Raw genomic sequence first — 26,066 nt, forward strand, 5'->3', positions numbered from 1 at the left:
AGCACCTCCACACACCCAGCAGGGCCCAAGGGAGCCCCGAAGAAGGCAGTGTCTGTCTTTAGACGACACTGAATCTCTGAGCCCTGTTTCCCTTATCTCCAGAAATAAGATGCAGGTTGCACCTGCCTGGAAGGGGGTTGTTAGGAAGGTGAAGCAGCTCAGTGGCGCTTTGTAAGCTGCTCTTGGGGGCCAAGACCTCGGTCGGTGGTGGTCGTCCACATCTGTAGGCCTTAGGGACTCATGTGGCTGCTTTGCCCTGTGGAAAGCCTTGGAGGGGGCCGCTGGACATCCCAGAACATGTCAAAGGCTTCACCTTTCCCACTGTTCAGAGTACTTGGCTGCTTCTCAAACCATTGCTGTGGATCTAGCAGCAGAAATCCAGGCAGCAGGAGACCGATGGTTTTGGTTCCCGCCCCTTGGTCCCCTCTAGGTGACTGATGCCTTTTGGGGCTTGGATCAGCCTTTGACTAGTCTCTGTTCCCAGCAATGTTCTGCTGTTGTTATGGAAATCTCTCCTCTTTTCTCAAAGGAGACATCCGGTGAGACGGTTTATAGCCTGGCGGGAGATGGTTTTCTCTTCTCCCGCTGGGGACAAATCCAGGATCCTGTGGTTAGCTTGGTGGGAGCCCCTTTGGAGCAGACATGAAGCTGGAGCCCCATTTTCCCTGCAGTGAAATTCTGGTGAGGCAAGTTTGAGGAGGCCTGGCCGGAGGCTCTCCTCCACCACTGGCAGGAGTTGCAGCTTGCGTCCCTCTCCCTGGCCCCGTCTCCAGCACCCTGCCTTTCAGAGGGGCGGCATTCTCCACCAGTGAGCATTTATCCATCAAGTCTTCTCTGAGCAGGACGGTGTGCTTTGCCCTCAGCTCGCATTGTTGAATATAATCCTTACCCCATGAATATAATTCACACCCCTGAGAGAGATGTACTCCTATGTGGCCTCTCTTACAGTTGGGGAAACTGAGGCATGAGCCTCCAGTAACTTGCTCAGTGTCCCGCAGTCAGTGAGTGACTGGAGAAGCAGAGGCAAGAGTGGCTTCATGAGCTTGAAGCAGGAGCGTGTGGCGTTTGAGGGAGGCACAGTACTCAGGGGGACCAGCCAGCGATGCCCCGGCCTGTCATCGCTCACCACTGCACAGTGAGGGCTCACATTCTTCTCGCTGAATCCTTCAGAGGACCCCGGGAAGCAGGTGTGGTAACTCCCAGCAAACAGACCAGGAGCTATGCTTAGGGAGTGCAGCTGGTTGGCCTGGGTCACCCAGGGAAGGATCCCCAGGGGTAATTTATACTCCCATCTGTCCAGAGCCACTTGTTGTTCTGTGCTCTGTCTATACCCAAGATGTTTCCCTGATCTTGAGGGCTCTGGGTTTCCCCCTGTGGCTCCAAAGTCTTGCTGTGAAAAATAAGTCTACATCACAGAGTATATTTAGGAGAGAGTGTGGTGGGAGAACTCAGCTGCCAGGAAGGTGTGGGCCCAGTCAGAGGTGCATTCTCTGCACCCATTACCTCCTGTGAGGCCGATGGGGGCCTTCTCCCTCCCCCATAGGACAGGCGGAAGCAGGGTCACTGGGTCTCCAAGGTCTCGGTGATAGCGACTGGCTGTGTACCCAGGAACCAGCCCTGGAGCCTTGGGACATCAGTCCTCAGAGGACTTGAGCCCAGATGCCCCCGCAGAGGAGGCTAGGGCTTCCTTTGGGGCCTGTGGCTCTCTTGTCTTCCTTGGTCCCCATACCCAGCTTGGCCATGTGGCTTTCCCACCCACAGCTGGAATCTGCTGGGGGAGGCCGTGTTGGGCCCCACCCCCTCTGTCCCTGACCCATCTGGTCCACCATGCTCCCCGCCTGTGATTGCTGCAGTTGGTCACAGGGTGGCAGCAACAGTCAGATGCCGAGGCTGCAGCTGGGCTCCGGGTAGCCCTGGACAAAGCTCTGGCTCCTCCTCGCTCCGGGGACCCACTGTCCAAGGCCCAGCCTCAGGCGAGGCTCAGCATCACTCGTCACTTGTGGCCTCTTCTTGCCTGCATTGCAGGTTCAGGGAAGAATGAAAATATACCCTTTTTAGTAAATAGTGCTAATAATAGACTTTGATTTCTAATTAGTCCTTTCTCTGCATCCCAAACCCATACTTTTCTGGGAGAACCAGTGCACAGCTACCAGAAAAGGTGGAAAGCAAATGTGAGTATCCCCTGCATTGTTGGCTGGTCCCTTGGGCATGTGGCTTTGCTCTTCAGGGCCTTGGGGTCTCCATCTGTAAAATGGGGAAGTAGCCTCAGCGTCATGAGGTCATTGTGAGGAGTAAAAAAACATGAATTTAAGGCAATCACCATAGTGCTTGGCATAGAGGAATCATTAGCTCCTCTGATTCTTTAAGAACTAGTATTTGGTTGGGGCACCTGGGTGGCTCAGTTGGTTAAGCTTCTGCCTTCAGCTCAGGTCATGATCTCAGGGTTCTGGGATTGAGCCCTGTGTCAGGGTCTGCACTCAGTGGGGAGTCTGCTTCTCCCTCTCCTTCGGCCCTTCCCCCTGCTCATGCTCTCTCTCTCTCTCTCAAGTAAATAAATAAAATCTTAAAAAAAAAAGAACTAGTATTTAGCGTATATAGCATTAACATGTGAACGACATCACAGGAGCCTTTGCTTGGAGAATTTCCCACTAAGCTCTGGTAAAGAAAGGACCCAAACAGATTCTTCTCTGTTCTTCTTCACTACTGTCAGTGATATTGTGTAGAAGAAACCACAACAGGCTTTGGAGACAAACTACCTGAGTCTTCCAGCCTCTCTGTCATCTTGTGCAAATTACACAACCTCTTGGTGCCCCCATTTCCTCATCTGTGAGATGGGGAGAGTTATAAGACTTTTGTGAGGATTACAGTGTTAATGCAGGTGCATCTGGTACATGGTGAACACTGTATTACTGTTTGCTTTTATTGTCCTTCTTGATATCTGCTTGAGAGCCAAGGCGAGCTTTCCAAAAGGTTTCAGGGATAGTTATGATTGGAGTGCTTTTATACCCCTAGCTTCCGCAGAATATGATCCTTGAAGTGCCCAGGGGCTCTCGGCCTCAAAGGTCTCCTCCACATGGGGCTGGGAGGCAGAGACCAGGTTGGGGCTCACAGGGCAGTGGGACAGGTAGACACAGAATCTGACTTTGGAATAGTCAGAAATGCCTCCCAGTCCAGATGGCAGCCTTAGCGAGAAAAGCCACCTGATTAAATGTTCCTGGGAGGCCCTGGGGTGCAGGGGACTCAAAAAGGGGGTGACGGTTGAACCAATAAGGACTTGGCAGCTGGAATGGGCTTGCCAAATGGAAGTTGCGTCCAGGCTGTGGGCAGCCTGGGCACTGCCATATTTGCGGGGAGGTGGAGTGGGGTCGGGACAAGGAGTCTGCGGTGGTCTGAGCCCTGCCTCTGGGTGCAGAGAACAGGAGATGGAGCTGGTGAGGTGGCCAGGAGCCTGGGAGTGGGCGGACTTGTTTCCATGCTAAGTAGGAGACTTTAACCATGGGTCCGGTAGAGGATGAGGGCAGGACGTAATCCGTTGTACACTTTAAGACAACTCTCACATCAACTAGTATAGGTCATAAGAAGACATGAGGAGGCCTGGGAGAGGCAGGAAGTCTGGTGATAAAGGTTTTATACCAGGGCAATGAGGACTGGAGAACGGGCACCAGTGAGATGTTTCAGAGGCAAAATCCAGGCCTGTCCTTAGCATTTGTGGACTCAGGGATGGAGCCAAAATGGAGACCCCCAGCCTGTGGCCTGACTCCTTTCTCTCTCCACCCACTCCGGGCTCTCGTTGGCCATGTGAGTGGTCCCACACAAGCATGTGGGAACACCCTAGCTGGACCATCTGTGCTCCCTCCACACTCCCTTTCTGCATCCAGCACCTCTTGGCTACCCTGGGCCTAGGGCTGCACACTAGGGTAGTGGCTGCCCTCAGGAGGACCACTTGGGGAAGGGGCCCACGCAGATCCTGGTAGTGGGCTCAGGGAAGGCATTTGGGCAGGGAATTTCAGGATCCCAAGTACATGGAGCTGAATAGAAAAGGGGAAGAATGTTGTTCTGAGTGGGCACATTCCCTTGGGTCTTTAGACCCTTCTGTGCTTTGGAGGGACATGGCTTTGGGAAGGCTAGAGAGAGACCCTCTGAAGCTTGGGGCCCAGGGCAGGGCCTTCACTGTGGGATGGTCTCAGGAGCCAACCAAGGAACGTAGGAAGAAGAGCAGATTGTAGGGTGAGGATGACAAGCTTGGTTCCAGACATGATGAGTTTGGGTTTGTCAGAAGTCTGGTTAAGGGGAAGATGGATTTGGTGTCTGGCTCTTGAATGGGTGCTGCACTTCATATTATTTTATTAACATGTAGTAAAAGTTCCTAAAGGTAATTCCCTCCCTCCCTCTCTCTTCCTCTTAGCATTGTGTGTGTCTCATATGCAGATACGTAAACACACTCACAAAGAATAGAAGCAGATTTGACCTTCTCTGGGCAACTTCAGTTTTGAGGGTCTACTTCCCTCCATAGGAATAGAAAAGATTTCAGGGCGCCTGGGTGGCTCAGTTGGTTGAGCGTCTGCCTTCGGCTCGGGTCATGATCCTGGAGTCCCAGAATCGAGTCCCACATCGGTCTCCCTGCTCAGTGGGAAGCCTGCTTCTCCCTCTGACCCTCCCCCCTCTCATGTACTCTCTCTCTCTCTCTCTTATTCTCACTCTCTCAAAATAAATAAATAAATCTTTAAAAAAAAAAAAGGAATAGAAAAGATTTCTGGTCGTCCTTGGAGAGGAAAAAAACCCCAAAAACCAAAACCCCGAAAAATCCCTAAAACTCCAATGAGTTAAGATGCAGCTTGCCTGTTGGCAAATGAATTTGTCATTTTCTGGTGTCTGGTTTCCCCCTTTCAGTTTTTACTTTAAGTGTTAAAGGCCTAAGCTTTCCGGGAAATGCTTTGAGAATTTTAGAGGAAAAATAGAGTGAAAAAGAAGGCAGATGGGGTAGCCTTATTCCAGGGGCAGGAGGGGAATAGGAATGACTGAGAGCCAGGCATTCTGGCCCAGCTCCCTTCCCTCTCCTGAGAACTTGGGCAGGGGCGGGGCAGGCCTGGGCACTCCATTCTGGCCTTGCTTCTTCCACACAGTGTGCCCATGGCTTCCAAGCTGCGGATGAATCTGGTGTGTCTGGGAGCCATTATGAGGGTTCACCAAATCATCTGGGACAAAGTAAATTCTCTGCAAATGATAACATCATTGTTATTTCTACTATTGTAATTACTACAACTTAGTTCCCTTATATGGTAGAGCTTATTGTCACATTACTCTGGGAGAAGCGTGAGTCGTATATTAAAACAAAAATATTACAGAGGAATAAATAAAGTGATAATCATAATTCAGCCTGAATTGGAGAGTATTCTAAGACGAGATAGCTCTTGAAGTAGCTGCGTAATTGGTGCTTAATATATGATGGATACGTGGATAGGGGAAGGGAAGGAGGGAGGGATGGAGGGATGAGTGAATGGGTAGATGGGCGGATGGAGGGAGGGAGGGAGGTGTGAATGGATGAAGAGGAGAGGAAGGAAGGGAGGATGGATGGACGGGTGGATGGGTGGATGAGGGAGTGGATGGAAGGAGGGAGGGATGGCTGAATGAAGCTTTGAATACAAACAGCTCCTTCAAACAATTTTTTGTTCTTGTAGAGGGATGTTTCGTTGAGGCAGTGCTGAGAGAATGACCAGTCCCGGGACCAGGAACACGCTTGCCTCAGCCCCTGGCATAGCTGTTCTTCTGTGATCTATGATGTGCTACCTGTTCCTTCGGCTGTTTCTGTGTAGGCAGGGTGCCGCACACAATCCTACCCACAGCCTTCTTGTCTTGCCTCCTTACCCCCACTCCTATCCCCAGGAAGAAATCCTTTGCCCCTAAAAGGTTATATACTTTCCCCTCTGCTTGTTGTCACCCATCCTGTTCCCTGGAAAACCCGCTCGAGTTATTAATATTCCTGGCATCTTTGTAGGCTCTGCTCCAGTGTTACCTTCTCTATGAAACCTTTGCTAGGCTCCTTGAAAGGGTTAGAATTAGAAATGTGTTTATACCACTGTGTTTCTGCAGGAGCCATCTACATCACTGTCACAGGCACTTTGGGGCATTGATTCAAGGTTGACTTATGTTTGCCCTTGGCATCTCTTTCAGGACACTGAGCTTCTGGAGGGCAGGGCCCCTCTGCTTCGCCCCTGTCCCCCATATGGCCTGGCACCAATCTGTAGTGGTTGAGTTTATACCAAATGCCACGCCTGGGATGTTTTGGCCATTGAGCTTATGTCTTTTTCTTTAAAAGCATTTCTGTTGATGGATCTCTTATTTGGTGGGACTTTTAAGTGATGCTCACAAAAAAGAAAAAAAATCCATTAGAGAGTTCAACTTCCTTTCAAAACCTTCATTGATTAAATGCATATGAACTCAAATCTCACACAATCTAGCACCTAGTAGGTGCCTCAGATATTTTTTAAGGAATAAATCAGTGTTTCTCAGAAGTTGGTTATTTGTCTACACTGTGGGCCAGGGAACTATGGGTTGGGAGATGGATAAACTGAGGGAGAAATGAATCCCTCAAGGCCCAAGAGAGGGGAAAGACAAAAGCAAAATGAAACCTCAGAAAGTCATTGTCCCATCTTCCCTTCTTAATTTTTAATAGTGTTTATAGAACAGAAACACATGGGAAAGTATTTTAAAGAGACATTTATAGATATTTTTAACCGTAACCTATGATAGATCTTTTTAATACTTGAAGAATTTTTATCTAAGTATGAGGAAAACAGAAAGTGTGGTTGTATGACTTGGTGCTAACTTCTTGCGAGCAGATTGTTGAGGCAAGTTCTGTTCCCTGAACTGCTGGTAAAGCAAAGATGTCCTATGGGAAGGAGCTTTTATCGAAGTTGGACTCATATAGGTGACACTAGGGGTGTGGTCAGGAATCCAGGGTCTTGGGAGAGCTTCATTACACTCAGTTTCCTCATGAGTTCATTGTGTTATATAAATGGGCCACATGTGCAGTGAGACCCCAGTCTCCTTTTGGAGGAGAAGACAGGGAGGTTCCTCTGTGTTGAATACCCATAGACCGTGTGGGGTATAGCGTATTGGGTTATAGGGACATGTGGTAGCTCTGTGACCTTGAGCAGGTTAGGTCATTACTCTGGGCCTCAGTGATCACATCTGTAAAGAGAGGACATTGATATATGTTAAGAAAAAAAAAGAAGAAGATAGCAGAAGGGGAAGAATGAAGGGGGGAAATTGTAGGGGGAGACGAACCATGAGAGACGATGGACTCTGAAAAACAAACTGAGGGTTCTAGAGGGGAGGGGGGTGGAGGGATGGGTTAGCCTGGTGATGGGTATTAAGGAGGGCACGTTCTGCATGGAGCACTGGGTGTTATACGAAAACAATGAATCGTGGAACGCTGCATCACAAACGAATGATGTAATGTATAGTGATCAACATAACAATAAAAAATTTAAAGGAAAAAAGATAATAAAAAGAGAGAGAAAAAAAGAGAGGGCATTGATCATTGGGGGAAGGTTAGGATCACAGATGTAAATACAGCTTCTGCACTTGATAGAGCCACAGATCAATGTCTGCAGCCCACCCGAATCCCTTAGTTGAAAACTCTGAAAGGAAACAGCAAAGGAGAAGTACACAGGAATTTTCTTTGGAGTCAAAATAAATATGCTAACTGAGAAATGGGTGCACTCTAGGTCCTGTGGGACTTGTGAAATAAATCTCATTTATTGAATCAACATTATTGAGTATGTCTGGTGTATCAGGCACTATACTTGTGCTGTAATTTACGAATGGTGAACAAGGCAGATGCAACCTCAAGATGTTTAGTTGGGGGTGGGTGGCTGGTTGGATAGATGCTAAGTAAAGGAATACATATATAATGACTAATAAAGAGAACCCTGAGAGGGGCTGTAGTCTGTCTTTACAACTTTTTAACATGACCCACAGTAAGAAATATATTTACACGGTGTGTGTGTGTGTGTGTGTGTGTGTGTGTGCATAGTAATTGTTTTTCATTATATGTGCATTACATTGATATTTTCATTCTATTTATTTAAAAACTGGTAGTTCTAACCCACCAAATTAATTTTATTACCCTTTATTGGATTGCCACTTGCAGCCTGAAAAACTTCTGTAGTAATAATCATAACCTTTTTTGCTGGCCCTTGTCTGGTATATGCCTAACCATAAAGTAAAATGCAATCTAAAATCCTTTCAAATCCTCCGTATTGGGTAGCAGAGGCATTTAGCCAGTGAAGAATCACAGGCTAAGTAATGTGGTAGATTATAATCAAATAGTGAATTTTAGACCTAGTTCCAGCTTTTTAGCTGCAAAATATGGGGATTTGTATCAGCATAAGATTGTTAGGAGATTGTGTGTGTGTGTGTGTGTGTATTTTAAATCTCCAGAATGGATGCACAAAATGGCTCTTTTTAAAAAAAATGTATTTATTTATTTGAGAGAGAGTGAGGGAGAGCGTGCATGGTGGGGAGGGACAGAGGGAGAGGGGGAGGGAGAATCTCAAGCCGACTCCCCACTGAGCATGAAGCCTGAGGTGGGGCTTGATCTCACATCTCTGAGATCATGACCTGAACCCAAATCAAGAGTCAGATGCCTAACCGACTGAGCCACCCAGGTACCCCCAAAAAGGCTCTTTTAATCCAAGGAGCTAATTTGAAAGCTGTTTTCATTTAAATCATTATTTTCTTTCATTCAAATTCAAATTTTACTGAGGTCCTAGTATGTACCAGTTTGTTTTTTCTTTTTTCAAGAAAAAATACATCGCTAGTACTTCCTAGCATTTGTTATGTGCAAGGCACTAAAGTAAGCACTTCTATGTAATCCCTCATTTGATACTCTGGATAACCTGGTTAGGGAGGTACTCTTATTACTCCCAATTTACAGGTGAGAACCAAGCTCAGGGAGGTAAAATAATGTGCCCAACATCGGATGATGGAGTTAGATTTCAATCCAGAGCTCTTGGGCTGAGGATTGTTATTTTTAACCATTGTACTATTTGCTAGTATATTTGTTAAAGCAGTACACACACATTCTATGTCTTGAATGCCCCTTACTATTTTTTTCCCTTCAAATTATTATTTCCTCAACTATAGTCTCAATATGCCTATTTAATTTTTTTCTTTTCCAGGTTGCCTGTCCCAAGAACAGCCATCAACCTCCAAACACCTCTGCTTTAATTCCGCACTCTGGGCTTATTTACTCAGTTTACCCTGTAATGCCAGGCCAACTGAGGTTTTGCCCAACCTGATTTTGAGCTAATGTGGCATGATGCTGTACAGCCACATTAAAAAACCCATGATCTTTTGGCTGATATACAGTTCAGACCCATCAACAAAAGAATATGCTTCTGTGTTTCCCTCTCTGCAAGGTCAATGCCATGTTCCCTGCATTTCAGTTATTTGGTTTTATCTTCTTGCCTTTTCCTGATATTTACTGTTTTTCCATAAATTGACGTCCTTTTTTTAACTTTAATAAAATTAGTTAAATAGAAACCTTGCATCAGTTCTATAAATAAATAACAAACTATTATCACCTGTCACAGTGCAGGTAGCTGCTATGAAAACAAAACAATTGTATTAAATTCTAACCAGCTATTTTTGCCTGCTGAAGGCTCTATCCCTGAGGCCCGCTCTTTCTTTTAGGAAGGGCCTTTGGAGAGGTGGTTTTATTGGTCAGGCTCTGCTAAGCTGTGTTGTAATAATAAATATACTTTGGTCTCTCATGGCTTACACCAACAAAGCTTTACCTATGATGCACACAAAGCCTGCTGAGGGCGGGTGACCCTCCAGGGCAGTAGCCATCCTGAATCTCCGCTCAGGCCTGTGGGCCACTTCCATCCTGGCTTTACCAGCACACCTCATGGCCCATCTGGTCGCTGTGGAAAGAAGAGAGAGAGAAAGGATGTACCCTGGCTCTGCCTGCCTGGGCTTGGAAGGGATACACATAACTTGTGTTCAACTCCATTGTCCAGAACGAATTACATGGCCTCAGTCTAGTGGCAGGGGACATGGTTATGTTGTTAAAGGTAACCTTGAATACAATATTGAGGGTTTTTTTTTTTTTTTTCTTAACGTGAGCAAAAGAATTCAAAGCAAGTTGTAAGAGGAAAACTCCCTCATGGTGTGGATGAATGCTATTTCATGTTGGGTCATCACTCATGCCCAGCATGCTGGAAGACGGGGTTAGCAGGTCCCAGCGCCAGAGATGGGGCTCTGGGGCAATTGAGGAAGGTCATTCAGGTGGAGGGCTGTTTCCTGGAGCAGAGGTTCAACATGAACACATTTTTATTCAAATTGTTTGAGAGATAGATACATTCCAGAACTTTTATTTATTATAGTTAAAAAATAAACAATGTCATTTGTATTGTTACTCTACTGAAAATCCTCTGCTTTTCATGTTTTCTTGCCCAGTGTATTCTCTTTTGGAACATAATTGTTAATATTAGTTTATAGCTTATTTTTTTGAGGCTGTGCAGCCTGATTTATGTGCCTATGTGATGTCTCCCCAGCTAAAAGAAAGCTCCATGAATAGAGGAAACTTTTTAGTCCCCTCATTGCCTTGGGTTGGGTTCCAGCGGCAGACCCTGAGTTAGTGATAGGAGAGCAAATAGTTTATTTGTAAGATGCATCATTAGTGGGGTATGGAAGTGAGGAAGGAATGTGAAGGCAGACAGTAAAGGGTGTTTTATCAAGCTGGTCACCACTGGAACATAGTTCGCTGGGGGACTCTGGGAGTCAGTGTAGTACACCCAGCTGTGCAATTATCCATCTCAAAGGGTGAGGGAACAGGGGCATTTGTGTCCCAGTGCCTACCAGCCATTGGTTGAAGGCTGCTTCTGGGGGGTGGTCAATCCTCAGAACTTCCTGCCATTTGGAATTTGGGGGGATTGTGGGTGGGGCACCAGTTATATCTGCTGCACTTGTAGTGCCTAATGGTCAGTCTCTTTGACTCCCTGGGAGCCAGACTCCAGGGTGGCCCCCCATTGCTTCCTGATCTTCATGCTCTTAAATGATCCTCTCCCACACTGAATCAGGGTGGGCCCTTTCCTGGCAGAAGTGATGGTGTGTGACCTCCGAGGCTTGGTCTCTACTGTGGTGTCCTGGATCTCTTGCTCTGGGAGAGCCAGCCTCCATGCCATGTGGGGCCCAAGTAGAGGGGAGCTAAAGCCCCTGGCTGACAGCCAACATGGACTTGCTAGCCAGGTACGTGAGCCACTTTGAAAGTGGAGCCTCTGACCTTGTGTAGCTTTCAAGCGAGGGCACCCCCGGCTGAGATCTGATGGCACCTACTTGGGAGACCCCACATGGGAACTGCTCAGCTGAGCCCTTCCCCTGTTCCTGACCCACAGAAATCACGAGACATAAGAAATTATCATTACTGTTTTAATCCTGTAGGTTTTGGGGTGACTTGTTATACAGCCAGAGATAACTTCTATGCTCACAAAGGTCTCTGAGTGCTTTGCAAGGCCCTGGTGCTGGGGTGATTTCTTCTTTCAGTGAGGGATGACGGATGTGTTGAACAAAGCTGTGATTTAGGTGGGAACAGAAAGAAGAAAGGAGAACTTCACTGTGCAAAGGCTCTTGTCAGTTAGCAACTTGCTAGTAATCATCACATTCAGAAGTTTTCGGAGGAGGGGGAGAAGCAACAAATAATTTTAAAAGGAGCTGCACTGTTTTAGGAGGAAATTGACACCAGGGTGGGAAGCACAGCAGCCCCAGGATGCTGGAAGCACCAGAGAGTGTCCCTTGTGCTGTTTTTGTCTGTAATCTCTGCTGTAAATCTCTGGTTTCCCCAGTCGGGCTACTTAGAGATTTGTGATTCTCTTGCAGGAGCTAGGATGGGATTAGGAGCCCCCTAGCTTGCAATTTCTGTGGGCTTTTATTTGGCGTCTCTAGGGGCTGTGTTTTCCAGTGACAGCTCTGAGGTCATCACCCTGGGTGTAGGAGGAAGATCCCATACTTGTTAATTTAGCTCCCTTTGTGAGCTATTTTATTTCAGAGGTCTTCTGTGGAAATGTTGTTCCAGACCAACTTGAACATGTTTTCAGCATTGATTCTGTCTTTGAACAATATATGGAGTCCACCATTTGCCAGGAAAGAGGGAGCTCATCTGAGCTTTTGGAACAGTGTGTGGGGGCCTCTCTGCATCCAGCCCTTCCTAGGCAGAATCATGTGATAGAGCTTCTTTCCAGGATAAACCGACTTTTCCTTTTTGCATAAAATCTCATCTCTTGAATAACAAGAGTGTGGCAGCTGTATTGGCTTCTTGGAATCAGAGGGCCGCGCTGTTTTCCAGAGTTAGTGGTGGTTTTTCCCTCATTTTTTTTGAAGGTTTCATTGAGGTCCCACCTGCTGTACTTGCTTCTGTGTCCTTTGAGGTAGTGGAGAGAGGGTGTTTCCTCTTGTGGAAATGCTTTTCATGTGCTAACCCAGCAAAAACTTCTGGAATTTGTGCTGCTTGAAGCTTCAGTAGGATTGTTCATTTGCATAAATGTGAGAGAAATCGGCCTTCTGGGTCCTCCCCCTGTGATGGTCATTAGTGATGTTCACAAATATTCCATGTGTCCTTCCTCAGGGTGCACGATGAACCGCTCTTCCCATGCCGTTGACGTTAAGTGTGGCTATGTAACGTGCTTTTGGCCAGTGGAATATGAGTGGAGACGATGTGCGTTACTTCAGGGAGAAGCCTGTAGGAGTCACACGTCTGATGAGCCAGCACAGCGCTGCAGGGTTTCAGACGGTCTTAGAGCCTCTCTCAACCTGTCCCTTTCAAATCATCCCTCTGAACCAAGTCCTCTTCAGACTATCTCCTTCTGTCTATACAGGGTCTTGGCTGGTTGAGTCATCATCAAACTAGTACATGATTGCTCGTGAGAATCTGAAAAATGGGGAAGTAGAGAAAAAATAATCCATAATTTTATACTCCAACATCACTACTATTAAAATGTCCCTTTTCTTCCCTATACTTTTTTCCTTGCCCAGTGCAGATTTTTTTTTTTTTTTTAACTTGGGTGCCGTCATTTTGTATGTACAATCTTGTCTCCTCTCTCTTGAACATTATATCATTCTCAGGGTTATTTTTTTAAGTAAATAAGTAATCTTTAAGATTTACTTGTTTATTTTAGAGAGAGAGAAGTGATCTTTAAGATTTATTTATTTATTTTAGAGAGAGATAAGTAATCTTTAAGATTTACTTGTTTATTTTAGAGATAAGTAATCTTTAAGATTTATTTATTTATTTTAGAGAGAGAAAGAGGGGACTCAGCAGGGAGTCTGCTTGAGATTCTGTCCTCCCTCTGCACTCCCCCCCCACCCCCACTCAGGAGTGTGGAGTCCCGATGTAGGGCTCGCTCTCACAACCCTGAGATCATGACCTGAGCTGAAATCAAGAGTCAGACAGTTAACCAGCTGAGCCACCCGGGCGCCCCCATTCTCAGTGTTCTCATACACTCTTCTTAAGAGTCCCTTTTAATGACTGTGGAATAAGGGTTGCAGTTTAAATAAAAAAGACTTTTTTAAAATTTCAAAGTCATAGAAATTATATTTTGCATAGTCATAATATATCCAGTAGTAGAAGAGGAGGTAAATGAAAAAAATAAGTAAATAAATAAAACAGGTTAACACATTTCTCACACATGCCTCTCACGGATCAGGCCTGTGCTGGATATGGAGGCAAACATGACAGAATCCTCACATTCTCACGGGCCTGATGCTGATAAATGTTGATTCTATTTCTAATCCTTTTGAGACTAGTTTAGATTTGTTACCCAGTGAGTTCTTTGTCTTAACTGGGTAATGGAATCTACCTGTTTTTGAAAAACAACACATTTGTTGTTTTCTGCATATACAATTTGGGTAGTACACTTCATGAAAAAGAACACAAAGTTATGAATAGAAGAGAAATCGCAGCATTTTATTTAATTTAAAAGTTAAAAATTGTCATTTGTGTAACAAACATACCACAAACATAACAAAACCCAGAAAATAACACAAAATTATTCTTATTATTCTTATTATTTTAATTAACTGCCCAACATGCTCCATGATCTCCTTACAGTTTTTGGGTGAATGCACGTTGATCTGCATGCTCTTCACGTGATGATGACTTTGTAATATAATTTTCAATGGAGAGAATGGAAAGATAATTCATTTTTTTTGGCAGGGGTTCTTTACACGGGATGCCCAGTAGAATAATTTGGGAACTCATAAGAATCCCAAAGTCCAGGTTGCTCCCTAGACCAGTTGAAGTCAGAATGGCTAGGACATAGGCGTTAGTCTTCAGTAAAAGCATGGGTGAGAGCCATAGCTCCAGAATAGATAGTGGAAATTAGACTTTTATTATTAATGGTTTAGCAAACCCTCTTTCAGCTTCACTACTTGTGACTGGTATTGTCATGTGCATTTTTAGTCCTGTTGTCAAATTTGGGAATCTCTTTCATCAATGAGCTGTGAGGCTGTAGGGCATTTCAGATTTTCTGTGCAGTGGCTAATCTTAAATGTTCTTTGACTTGAAGACACTCATTCACCAGTTTGTCATTGGTGTCCTCATTTCATCCAGGCATTTTATGAGATTTATGCTATTTTTCAATGAGATCAGTATTTCATGTCAAAGGAACAAGAAATGATATGGCCTGAAGCAATGTGATTGGATGAGACCGTTTCGGCTGAAGAAAGAATGTGCTCAAAGGCCAAGTCTAGCTGGCAAGTGCAGTGTAGATAGAGGTCAGTGGGCTGGTGGGGCATCTGGGGGCCCTGAGGTTAGGCCAGGGAATCCCTGGCACAGGTGGGAAAGTGCCACCTGCTGGCAGGTGCTGGAGGATGGACACTCTGCTTTTTAGTGAAGGGATCAATAAGCATATGAAAGACAGTACCCGGGAGTGTTAAGATTCCCTTCAGAGGCACTGCCAAGCTTTGTGTGAATGCCACAGTATTACTAATTACTAAGCAGTAAAGACTATCGCTGGAACCTGGACATATGTATAGCCCTCTACACGGGATCTCCAACTCCACTCTAGTGCCCTTCATTGCATCCCTACAAGCCCCTGGCCACACCAGTGCCCCCTGCCAGGAAGAGAGGTGTTACAGAGGGCAAGTTGGTGGAAAGAAGACAGTGGTCTTAACCAGTTGAGGTTAAAACATCTTTTTTGTTAACTTGATAAAGACATATGCATATTAACACAGTGCTGGGTTTTCAGGGAGGGAGCCATGCTAGGAAGGGCGCCTGGAGGTTGAGTCTCTAGCTTCCCAGTGCACCCACCTGTGCTTTAGCACGTGAATTAGTGACTGAATGTCATGTGTGTGGGTTCATGAGGAAATGAAAGAGCTGCTAATGACAAAGTTTCAGCCCTAAGACCTTAAAAAAACAGTTCAGACTTTTGTGTCTCTCCTTCCATTTTCATTGTATAAGAAATGATTTGCCTTTTGAGGCAGCAGCCTCACACAGTCTGCAGAATATCATGATATGAAAATCCTCATTCTTAGGCTGCCATCCTGTTTCCATTGTGTACCTTGACAAGAGGCTCCTTTAGGAAGTATATAGCAAAGGCTGAACCAAAGCCAGCCTGGTTAGGGGTTCTGAGTCTCATTATTCCCTGACATTAAGACAGTGATGATCGCTCCTTGGGGAGTAGCCACTCTAGCTACTCTGTGTTTTCGTACCTTACCGGCCACAGGTGCAGAGGTTCATTGGCTCATAATCTGGGTTCACATCCATGGTCATGGCCATTTCTGAGGTGTATGGAGCCCCAGGAGTCCTGGAGGGGCTTAGATCACAGACAGTACTCTTCCCCAGCACTTGTTGAAGACAGGGAAAGGATGGAATTTAGCCTTAATCTGAAGGCAAGGACACTGAGCTAGAGCTGTCTTCCACTCAGGGATATTTATTGTGTGCCTACTGTATGCTGGTTTTGGGGTCATGTGCTGGGCATGGACATGTTTCAGTTACTATTGCTGAGTGACAACATACCGCAAAACTTCATGGTGCAAAACACCATTTTATCATGTTTGTGGATTCTGGGGTAAGGAATTTGAACACTGCAGGGTGGCTTGTTTTTTGCTGGGACCTCATCTGGGAAGACTTGAAGACTGGGGATGACTTGGTGGCTGGGGGTTGGAGTTTTCTGGAGTCAGCTTCACTCATGTGTGTATACTGGGACTTTAGCTGGCTTCTGGGAGCCCTACATGTGGCCTGTCCATGTGGTCTCTTTGCGTAAGATGCTGTGGACTTCCTCATAATGTGACAGTAGAGTTCCGAAAGAACAAGAAGTGAATGGCACCTTAGGACCTCATTTGAAAAGTCTTAGTTGGTATCACTTGGCTTCACTTCTGCCACATTGGTTGACTCAGTTAAGGTCTACCCACATTCAAGATGAAGGAGTGGTAAGATTTTTAAAAGAACATATGGGATGGGAAATGTTATTGTGGCCATCTTTAGAAAATGACCCAGGTGCTGGCTTCATGGAGTGGATAACCTAGTAGGTAAGGCAGCCAGGCATTGAATTATTCAACAAATACTTATTGAGTACCTGCTGTGTGCCGGGTTCTGTCCTAAGTGATGGGGATTCAGAGATAAATAAGATGGATGTACTCTCTGACAATGGAGTCTAACTGCTGATGGTAGAAACTGATAAGAAATAGTTAAAATTAATATATAATGTAATGTCATGTAATGATTAAGTGAAATAAAACTAAATTGGGTAAAGGGACAGGGGACAATGGGAAGTGCTGTGTTAGGGCTATTAGAGAAGGCCTTACTGATTAGGCATTTTCTAGGCTGAGGGAAGAACAAGTGTAAGGTCCAGAGGGAGAAATACTGTTGACATGTGTGAAAAATGGTCAGAAGGCTGGCATAGTTGGAGCAGAATGAGCAAGGGGAAGAGTGGTTGAAAATGAAGTTGGAGAAACAGTTAAGGGTCAGATGTGGGGCTGGGCTATGGTTATGACTATAGATTTGTCATTGAGTGCAATGGGAGCTTGTAGTAGTCAGCTTTTGCTGGATTATGCTGCAGTAACAACCAAATCTCAGTGACCTACGACAACAACTGATTGTGATAAATTCTGTGAAGGAAGAATTTAGGGATCCCTTAAGGATTGGCTATCATTTGCCTTTCAAACATTTAACCAAGACTGTTATGGTTACTTACCTTCATGGGTCAACTGTGGCTCTGCTCCACATCATCTTCATCCCAGGATCCAAGCTGAGGGGGTCATCTTTCTCTGGGAGAACTATGCTGGTGGTAGAAGGAGAGAACAGTGGTGGAATCTGTGATAGCTCATAAAGCTATTGCTTTGAAGTAGACATGTCACTTCCATTTACATTTCATTGGCCACAGGAAGTCATATAGTCAAGCCTGATGTCAGTGGGATGGGAGTGACAATCCTCCCAGAGGGAGGGGTAGAAGTCAGTTATGAACAAAGAACATGCTTTACCTAAGTCATTGGAGGCTTTGAGTGGGTAATGACATCTTGCTGTTTCAGAAGATCCCCTGGAGAAACAAATGTAACACTGCTGTTGAAATGAGAGCCAGGTAGGATAGAGTGTGGTGTTGTAGCTCCTGGAGGACAGGTGAGCAGAGATCTGCATGAAGAGGAGGTGTTAGTGGATCTGTATAGCCCGCATGTTGGGCACGATGTCAGGTGCTGCAGGAGGTGATCAGCTCCTTCTCACACAGACCACATGGTCTAGCTGGGGAAAAGACTATTGAACAGTCAATTTCAGTATACTGTGGTTGGTTCCTGTCTAAAGGTCAGCCCAGAGGGCTATGGCAGCGCCCAATGGTGTGCCTAATCCAGTCAGGATGTCAGGGCAGGAGATGACCCCTTGACTGAGACCCAACATTAAGTAGGAGTTAGCCAAGTGAGGAGAAGATGCTGTGGAGACAGGAATAGGGGATAGACAGAGGGACCAGCATCAGCAATGGTGAGAAAGATGGCTTTGGGTTACCTGCTCTCTGTATTAGGGGAATTAACCAAGAGCTGAGTGTGGCTTGCCCTTCCTCTTCCTTCGTCTCTCCAGGAGCCCTACATGTCTGTCTGGTAGACATCCTGGTTCCATGTGCATTAAAGCTGCAAGTCTCAACCTTAGGAATACCTCCACACTACTGATGTGTGGAACAAACAGGGATTAACAGGCCAGGGATTAACACATGGAGCAAGCAGTTGGAGCTCATCCCAAGACTGGGCTTTCTACCACATTCTCCTCCTCCAGGAGATGCGATTGGAATTTCGTCATTTTGCTTTTCTTGGATCTGCAGGTTCTGTTTATATTTGTGTACCTGACCTTTGTCCAGTCAGCTCCTAAGCCTTTGAAAGAGCTTTTTCCTCCTCTGAATTCGATTTTCAAATCCTTTAAAAGTTCAGGAAGGGAAGACATGGTAACCTTTCAGTCCTTGCATTTCCCAAAGGCCTTAGGAGGTGGGCAATTTGTGGTCAGGGGAGCTATGGCTGGGTGTATCCTCAGTCCCTCCTCATAATTCCTCTGTGTGGTGTAGACAGTGGTGCCCAGTTTACCACTTCCAGGCTCTCTGGCCTCTAACAGGTTAGTTACCCTGTCTGTGACTTAGATTCCCCTCTCAGGAATCTTGTGCAGACTCGATGAAGTCAAGTGTGCAAAGCACTTAGCCCGGGACCGTGGTAAAGACTCAGTAAATAATACCTATCACCTCTGTTACTGCTCTGTCCACCTTTCCTAGTGGTGGAATAGGGAGAAGAAGCCAGAAAACCTGAGTTCTAGTCCCAACTCTGCTGCTTAACTAGCTGGCTGAACTAGGGCAAGGTGCTCTACTTCTCTGAATTGTCTCTTTCTTTTGTGTCAAGCAAGATGAAGGAAGGAGATCAGTCTTTTTTAATGGAAACTTTAATGGCATTTGAGGAAGGACAATAATTGGTTCTCTTTTCACACTAAATGGCACTTGCTTCCCTGCACTGTTACAACCCAAAATAGCACCCCACCCCCACCAAATATTTCTGAATGTCCCCTGGAGTGGGTGATGGTACTGACCCTTAAGAAGTGCTAACTAAACAAGCCCATCCTGAACTTCAGCTCTGTCTGACATCCTGTGTGGGTGGCAAAGTGAGGATCTGGTAGGGTAGTTTGATGAGGAATATGGGTGCCCTCTGCTCTTATGATTCTGAGACAGCTTCATTTCCTCTGACTTAGAAGCTTCTGGGGCCCCGTAGAGGAAGGAAGGGGGTTCCAACAAATGAAAACACAAACCAGATTTTGTTCTAAGGATGCCTCTTTGTCCCCTAGTCACATTCTTGGTAATTGATACATGATATCCTCCTGGGACAGTAGAGAGGTGACCATGTGATCACCGAAAATACATTTGACCTCTAGTGGTATAACTTGAAGTATGCAGCTCAGAGAAAGGAACCGCAGAGAGAGAGAGGTGTCTTGAGTGCTCTGTTAAGAGAGGAGCTCAGGCACGCAGACCGAAGCCTAGTTTCTGAAGTCCTTCTTGCCCTGTTTGTCAAGAACCATCGAGGTGGGCAGGGGCTTTGTGCAAACCCTTGAAATTTGCAGCGTGGATCCCAGTGGAGCTGGCCCTGTTTCCTTTCAGATCGTCTCCACGTTTCAAACAGGAAGTCCAAGGCTGGAAATTTGACCATGGTGGACTTTTCTTTTCCAGCTGGTGCTTTGTGGTCTTGAGGACCATTGGCAGCTTGAGTCCATCATGTCCCTTTGCCTATTTATTCTCCTGAGGTTGACAGTCCTAAATTATAATGCTCCTTGCTGCATACCGTTAATCTTAAGCAAGCAACTTACTGCAAGTTATTAGCTGCTCACCTTGAAATCCTATGAATAGAGAAGAAAATTACCCTACTGTCCAGAGCCTTTTATTAATTGAATATGTGGCAGAAGAATACAGAGAGAGCCATTAATTTCGAGATATGGGAGTTTGGTGCCCCTTTTTATTTTTATTTTATCCCTGGATGTTCATCTAATTAAATTATTTAAATTTGGTAATTTGGGGGAAGGTTTTCCTTTCTTCCCTGGTACGTTTCATCACAAGCATCTCCAGTGATGCCTCTCCCTCTGTGGTGCTTAATTTATAGAAGAAGAATTTTGAAACGTTTGTTGCATTTATCAGATAATTTTATGAATGTTTTGGAACATTTTTAATGAGTTTTTATGAGACTTTCTTTGACAATATTCTGAACATCTCTTTAGTGCGGAGAGATGAAGATTGCTGACTTAATGGTCTGAAAAATTCTGACATTTTTATTTACATTTGACTGATGATGGATTTTAGGTCATTTCTCCTATTGAAGATATCCTGATGAAAGTTAACATTTGGCAGAAGATTATATGAGTTATTACCTGGTTTACTACTTATCTAGTAAGAAAGGTTTTGGGGGAAAATTTGTGATTCAGTCTTTGGTCTAGCCGCAGTTTTCTCTCATTCCCTCTATAGAATGAGCATTTCTACTTACCCAGTACATGCTGGTTCCTGTCTTTCACTTACTTCTCTCTTATGTTGAGTTATTTCATCATTCCTTTAGTTATTGAGACAGCGGTTTCCCCCACTAGGGGGTAAGCTCTCTGACAGTGTTTAGATATTCCCAGACCAGGCACATAGTTGGCCAACAGTCCAATGTTTTCAGTAAAGGATTGATTAAGTGCAGAGCCAACCTTTAGAATCAGAGTGTGGAAGGCAAGTGATGGGCCCTTGAGCTCATCTTGTTCACCACTTTCATCTGGGGTTGGGGAATGGACGCCCAGTACAGGTAAGTTGGACAGAGCTGCCTGGTGGGAGAGTGAGGGTCTCTCACTGGAGAGGCTCATGCAGAAGCTGAAGTGGAAGTCCAATTGGTTGTGTCTGTTGTAAGAAGCTTCAGGTGTTGGGGTGAGGCAGTCTGGGGAGGGTGATGGAGCAGAGGACCTTAAAGGATTCTCTTTAGATTCTGAACAATTTGCTCACATTTTGCCTAATTAGAGGATGAGTACTGGGTTTGTAGATTCTTCTTGGCTTTCACTTTCTTTCTCTGTCTGGCAGTCTTTTCTTTGTCTTCCTTTTTTTTTTTTTTTTTTTTTAACCAGGACCCTCTTCTTCAATCCACCTTCTTCTCATTTTACTCTAACCCCTTTCATTCACTTCTTTTTAATTTTTTTAGGTACATTTCTCTTTCTCTCCTTTCCTATATTTTGCTTGTTAGTGAGCCCTTCAACAGAGCAAATGCGAGACTGTTCTTTCTATTTGACTCCTGATGGTTGAAGGAATAGGTCTTGAGAAGGGGAAGAATTAAAGCAAGTGGTGAAAATGAGGTCAGTGGGAGCCTCCTGCACAGAATCTGGGACATGTAAATTCTCCATAAAGGCTTGTGGAATGAATGAGTTTGTAACTTTTATTCACTTCTGTTGACATTATTTCACATTTGCATAATGGTGAGTACACTTTGTTTTGTTATTTCATGCAAAAATATCCTTTGAATTTTCTTCCTGATTGGGGTACTTATCTTCTAAAATGAGAAGATCAGTGAATAATCTAGAGGTGATGTTGAACAGGTTAGGGTGTTTTGCGGTGGAAGTTGTTTGCAGCTTTAAGTGGAGAGCCCAGATTTGGAATGCAAGGATGCTTACCTCACACAGTGCTGTGGGTGCTGAGAAGCCACTTTATGAAGGCTGACTTAATCCTATTTACAATCAAAATGAAATTCCAGACATATTTGCCAAGGTCTGCAGCCTTCTCAGCCTTCCTGCCCATGTTACTGAGGCTGGCCCAGGAGCACGTGGCCAAGGCCGAACTTCTAGAGCATGATGTTGACTCTTTGGAGTTTGCTTATGCAAATGAATTCACGAGTTGATGCAAATGAGAAATGAAGGAAAGGCCCCTTCTGGTGGCCTGGGCCAGCATTCTGTAGAGTCCAGAGGCTCAGCAGAGCAGACTTTAGGGGCCTTACCCACTTTAATGTTCAGTGTCAGGAAGTCTGATGTTATAAGCACTGCTTCCCGGTGCTTGATTCTGAATAGTCACTGCCTTGCCAGGATGTTCTTCTGTGCATTGGCCTGAAATTCCCTCTCAGTTTTGGTATCTATTGTGTCATGTCCAAGACTTAGATTGAAACAGACATTTCACGACCATCAGAAATATGATCAGGAATATGATTCAAAACTGGCAGAGGGGAAGTTGCCTATTATAGGAGATTGGTCATAAGCTGTTAGCGTGTTGTGGGAAGAGAGCCCCTAAGTGTCACTGGTCTTCAAATCACAAAACTGAAAAGCTAAAAAACAAAACAAACAAAAACACAGTTCTTCAAGTTTCAGCAGAAGTATCAAGGCTGAAAAATCATCAGTGTCTGATCCTAGACCTATAAGGAGAATAGCAGCCTGTGTGAGGAGGTGGGGGTGCTCTCTGGGGGGCAAGGCCCTGGATGTGCCCAGCTCAAATAAAGCGGGTTTATTTTTAGGATATAGAACCTTTTTCTAGACTCTAAAGACCGAAAATTATGCCTCATGGTCTGTGAACAGGGATCCGGATCCAAGTTACATTTTGCTCAGTGGGCTGTGGTCTCTCATTTCTGGTTATTTTTCATGCATTTATTTTATAGCTTATTACTGTACTTTTACTATGTAGTGGACCCGTGCCCTCAAGGAGCTTATAATCTATTGGAAGAAACGGAAAATAAATAAATAAAATTTTAAAATTAAACTGTGGCAAATGCAATAAAGGAAATAGGGAATAGTGATAGAGAATTTGTGTGTGTGTGTGTGTGTGTGCGTTTGTGTGGTGATGGTGTGCTGTGGGGAGATGCATTTCTTATATAAGGTGGTGAAGGAAGACCTTTCTGAGGAGGGAACAATTCGGCCAAGATTGGAAGGATAAGAATGAGCTATCCAGGTAAAAAGTAGGGAGAGAAGGTGGTCTGGGTATAGCCATAGGTTTTGCTAGAGACCCAGTGAGAAGGGAACCTGAACAATCTGCCCTTCACATAGAGGTTTTCACGTTTTACCCATTAGGGACAGAAGTTTTCTGAATCCTAATACAAAATAGATTATGAATAAAATTCAAATCACCATTAAAAATTAAACAACATGATAAACAACATGGTAAAAATATTCATTATTCAGATAAGTCTTAATGATCTAATTTGGGGGCACTCTGAGGTGCAGTTTGGAATTTCAGAATATCGCTATTGTGGACTTCTTCTGTATTTGATATTTTTGCTCCAAGAGAGTCAAGAAATGTCCCTCCCTTCCCTCTTCATTGATGTTCACCAATATTGCCCAAGGGCAGATCAGTGAGTAAACCTTTCTTGTATTGGAATCAATTTTGTTCAGTAAAAGCTTTTTATATGAAGTCTGGCAAGTGTACATTTTAAAGCTTCTATTCTACTTAAGAAACCAAATTTTTGTCAACCTTGAACTCAGCTGGAAAGATGAGTAGATTTTATAATTTTTGCTATTCCAATAGATTTTAGTCTTTCTGTAGGCTTTAATTTAAAATTAAATTTAAAAAAGGATAGATTGAGTAATTTTATGAAAACCTTGGACAAAGTAATCAGAGACTCTGTGTACTGATGGAAAGACTTTGGACAGGTGATCTGACAGTTTGGCTGGGGGGAGAGAGAAGGTGTGTGGACCAGAAACTCTTAAAGGACCTTTCAGTCTGGAGCTTTGAGGATTCTCTATTTTAGGCATGTTTGTAGAACTGTTTTAGGAGTCTTTTGTTTACTTCTTAAAGATGATAGCCGTTTCTTAGGAATAGCTAAATGTTGACTGAAGTTACTGGTTGAGGGCTTTTATGAATTCTGGAATTGTCTCTTACAAAAGGGTAACTTCCACTCGGTTTTCTGAGCTTCTCTTGTGTCTGTGGTTTCTTAAAAATAGCCAGCCTAAAATAATTAATATGCCAAGTAGGCATATTTTGGGGTCGCAAAATTTGCTCCCCAACACCCACGTTCTAGATGTGAAATGTTTTATGTCCAAAACTCTTGAAGAAATGATCATCTAAAATGAAGTTTAATTAAAGAAACTCAGATGTCTCTTGGCACTTAGAAGCACAGATGATTAGATAAGGTGGACTCACCAACAGCTTGAAGGCTTAACACTTGCAGGCTGCCAGCCAGAGTTTGAGGAGCATAGCTACACTTCAGAATGTTTAGCCAGCGTGGTCAAGGACTGTTGGCTGTTGAAGAAAAGCCATGTTGCTTCCATGAGTCTTTCCATTAAAATCTGAATGATTCCAGGCTGAAGTCCTTGCTTGTGTCTCTCCCTATGCATCTGTCTGTCTGTTCTTCCTTCTCTCTTTCTGTCCATCTCCCTCTCTCCTCTGTTCTCCTTGCCTGTGTGCGGGTCTAACACTCATTTCTGTCTGTTGTTGGGTGTTCTTCCTTCCTCATCCAGAGTCCAGAGAGGCTCCTTCCTCCTCTCCCATATCCTCTAAGTGGTCAGTCAATGAGAAAGCTCCCTCTTGCTTCCACAAATGACCAGTCTTTGGAGAAAGTGCCACTGGTCCATCAAGCATTACCACTGCCCCCATGCCTGCACAGCAAGGTGATCCAGCAGTTCTGTTCCCAGTGTAGTGATGCTCTTTACCCTCCCTGGGCTGCCAATGTAAATCCATGTTGAAAGGTGTTCATTTGATTTGGCAGAAGACATGTTATTCATATCAGGCCCTTACGTTTGCTTTCCGTAGAGCCTTTGACATGTTATCTTTGGCAAGCCCTGGTCCTACACATAGCAACACTTGGATATGGCAATAACATGGGATTTTCCTCTTTGGACTTTGAATGTTGACCTCCTCTCCATACTTGGTATAATAATGGGTGGTTTCACTGTCGGTATGGCCCTTTAACTGTTGGTTAAGGGGATATGGCCAAAGCTTTTGGCATTTAACTGTAGGCTTATTACCTAATGGTGAGTATGTAGGTGGAGAAAGTGGCTACAAACTATATATTTTGCACATGAAAACCTCACTTCTAGAGTAAAAGTATGTATATTAGGTTGAAACTTGAAATTCCCAATATTTGACTGTTTTTGACCTATAAAAATGGTGATTTCATATGGCTCAACATAGTAGTATTGAATGAATAAGGGGGAATGAGCCTTGTTGAAAAAGATTCTCTGTTTTCTGTTTCATTAATCAGTTTACTCAAGACACGCCCATGTAGCACATTTCTCCATTCTAAGCATTTTGGTAGGTGTTTGGGTTACGAAAAGAAATTGATTTGTTCCCTGCCCTCTGTCCAGGAAGGCCACACTCAACTAACTCTCATCCAGGTGTCAGGGGTTCTGAGGAAAGTCTCTCAGTGTCTGAGGGCACAGTGGGGTGACTGTCACGGTTTGCTGCAGGCTGTTAAAACTTGAAAGTCCCGGAGAAATGGATCAGGTTATTGTAGGGCATGAGGGCCGGGTTGTGAAATAGCAGTTACAGTTCTGTGCAAAAAAAGGGACAACTCTGTGGCTAAAGAAGTTTAGGACTGGAAATGAAGCCCACGCCTCCATCCAGGGAGAGTCAAGAAGCATATTACAAAATAAAGGCTCTGTGAAGTCTCAACTAAGAAAGCTGTTTAATTTATTTAATCAGGATTTCTCCAACTCACTTGACTTTGGAACTCTTTTTGTATTTAACAGCCTGTGAACATCTTTGGGTTCTCCCCTCTTTGGCCTTTGGGGGAAAAATTGCATCATTCTCTGTCCTAAAGTGCACATTATTGCCTTATATTATTAGTCTTATCCATGATTCGGGCAACAATTAATATTTAAATAGCCCATCACAAGGAAATGTAATAATAATGCAATCTTGGGATTAAAAGGTTTTTCAGGAGGGTTGCTAATGTGCTGTGGAGGGTCGTGAGTTACCTCAAGGCTATTTTTTCTGGCTGACACACACAGAGCCTGGCTGGCTGCTCACCTCTTTCTGCAAGTGGGTTTTTTGCACTGAAGGCTGAACGAAGTTGTTATGGAAACAGAAACGGTCTCCCCTGCCTGAGAACAGCGCCTTGCTAATAATTAGAGAACATGGCTGAGCAAACTTTAGTGGAAATGATTAATCTTTGCAAATCACAGG

At 44.5% G+C, this 26,066-nt stretch overlaps 1 protein-coding gene and 1 long non-coding RNA gene across 6 annotated transcripts in view; both read left to right on the plus strand.

Annotated features, from left to right (window-relative positions):
* The window catches only part of CACNA2D3 (calcium voltage-gated channel auxiliary subunit alpha2delta 3), an 891,383-nt gene that overhangs the window by 23,980 nt on the left and 841,337 nt on the right, over positions 1 to 26,066 (plus strand). The gene's annotated exons all lie outside the window — the stretch shown is intronic.
* The window catches only part of LOC113918429, a 29,235-nt gene continuing 13,069 nt past the window's right edge, over positions 9,901 to 26,066 (plus strand). Inside the window, exon 1 of the long non-coding RNA XR_003518557.1 lies at positions 9,901 to 10,082. This is a non-coding gene — a long non-coding RNA (uncharacterized LOC113918429). The remainder of the gene's footprint in view (positions 10,083 to 26,066) is intronic.

This window comes from Zalophus californianus, chromosome 1, assembly GCF_009762305.2.
Source record: "Zalophus californianus isolate mZalCal1 chromosome 1, mZalCal1.pri.v2, whole genome shotgun sequence".
Lineage (NCBI taxonomy): Eukaryota > Metazoa > Chordata > Mammalia > Carnivora > Otariidae > Zalophus > Zalophus californianus.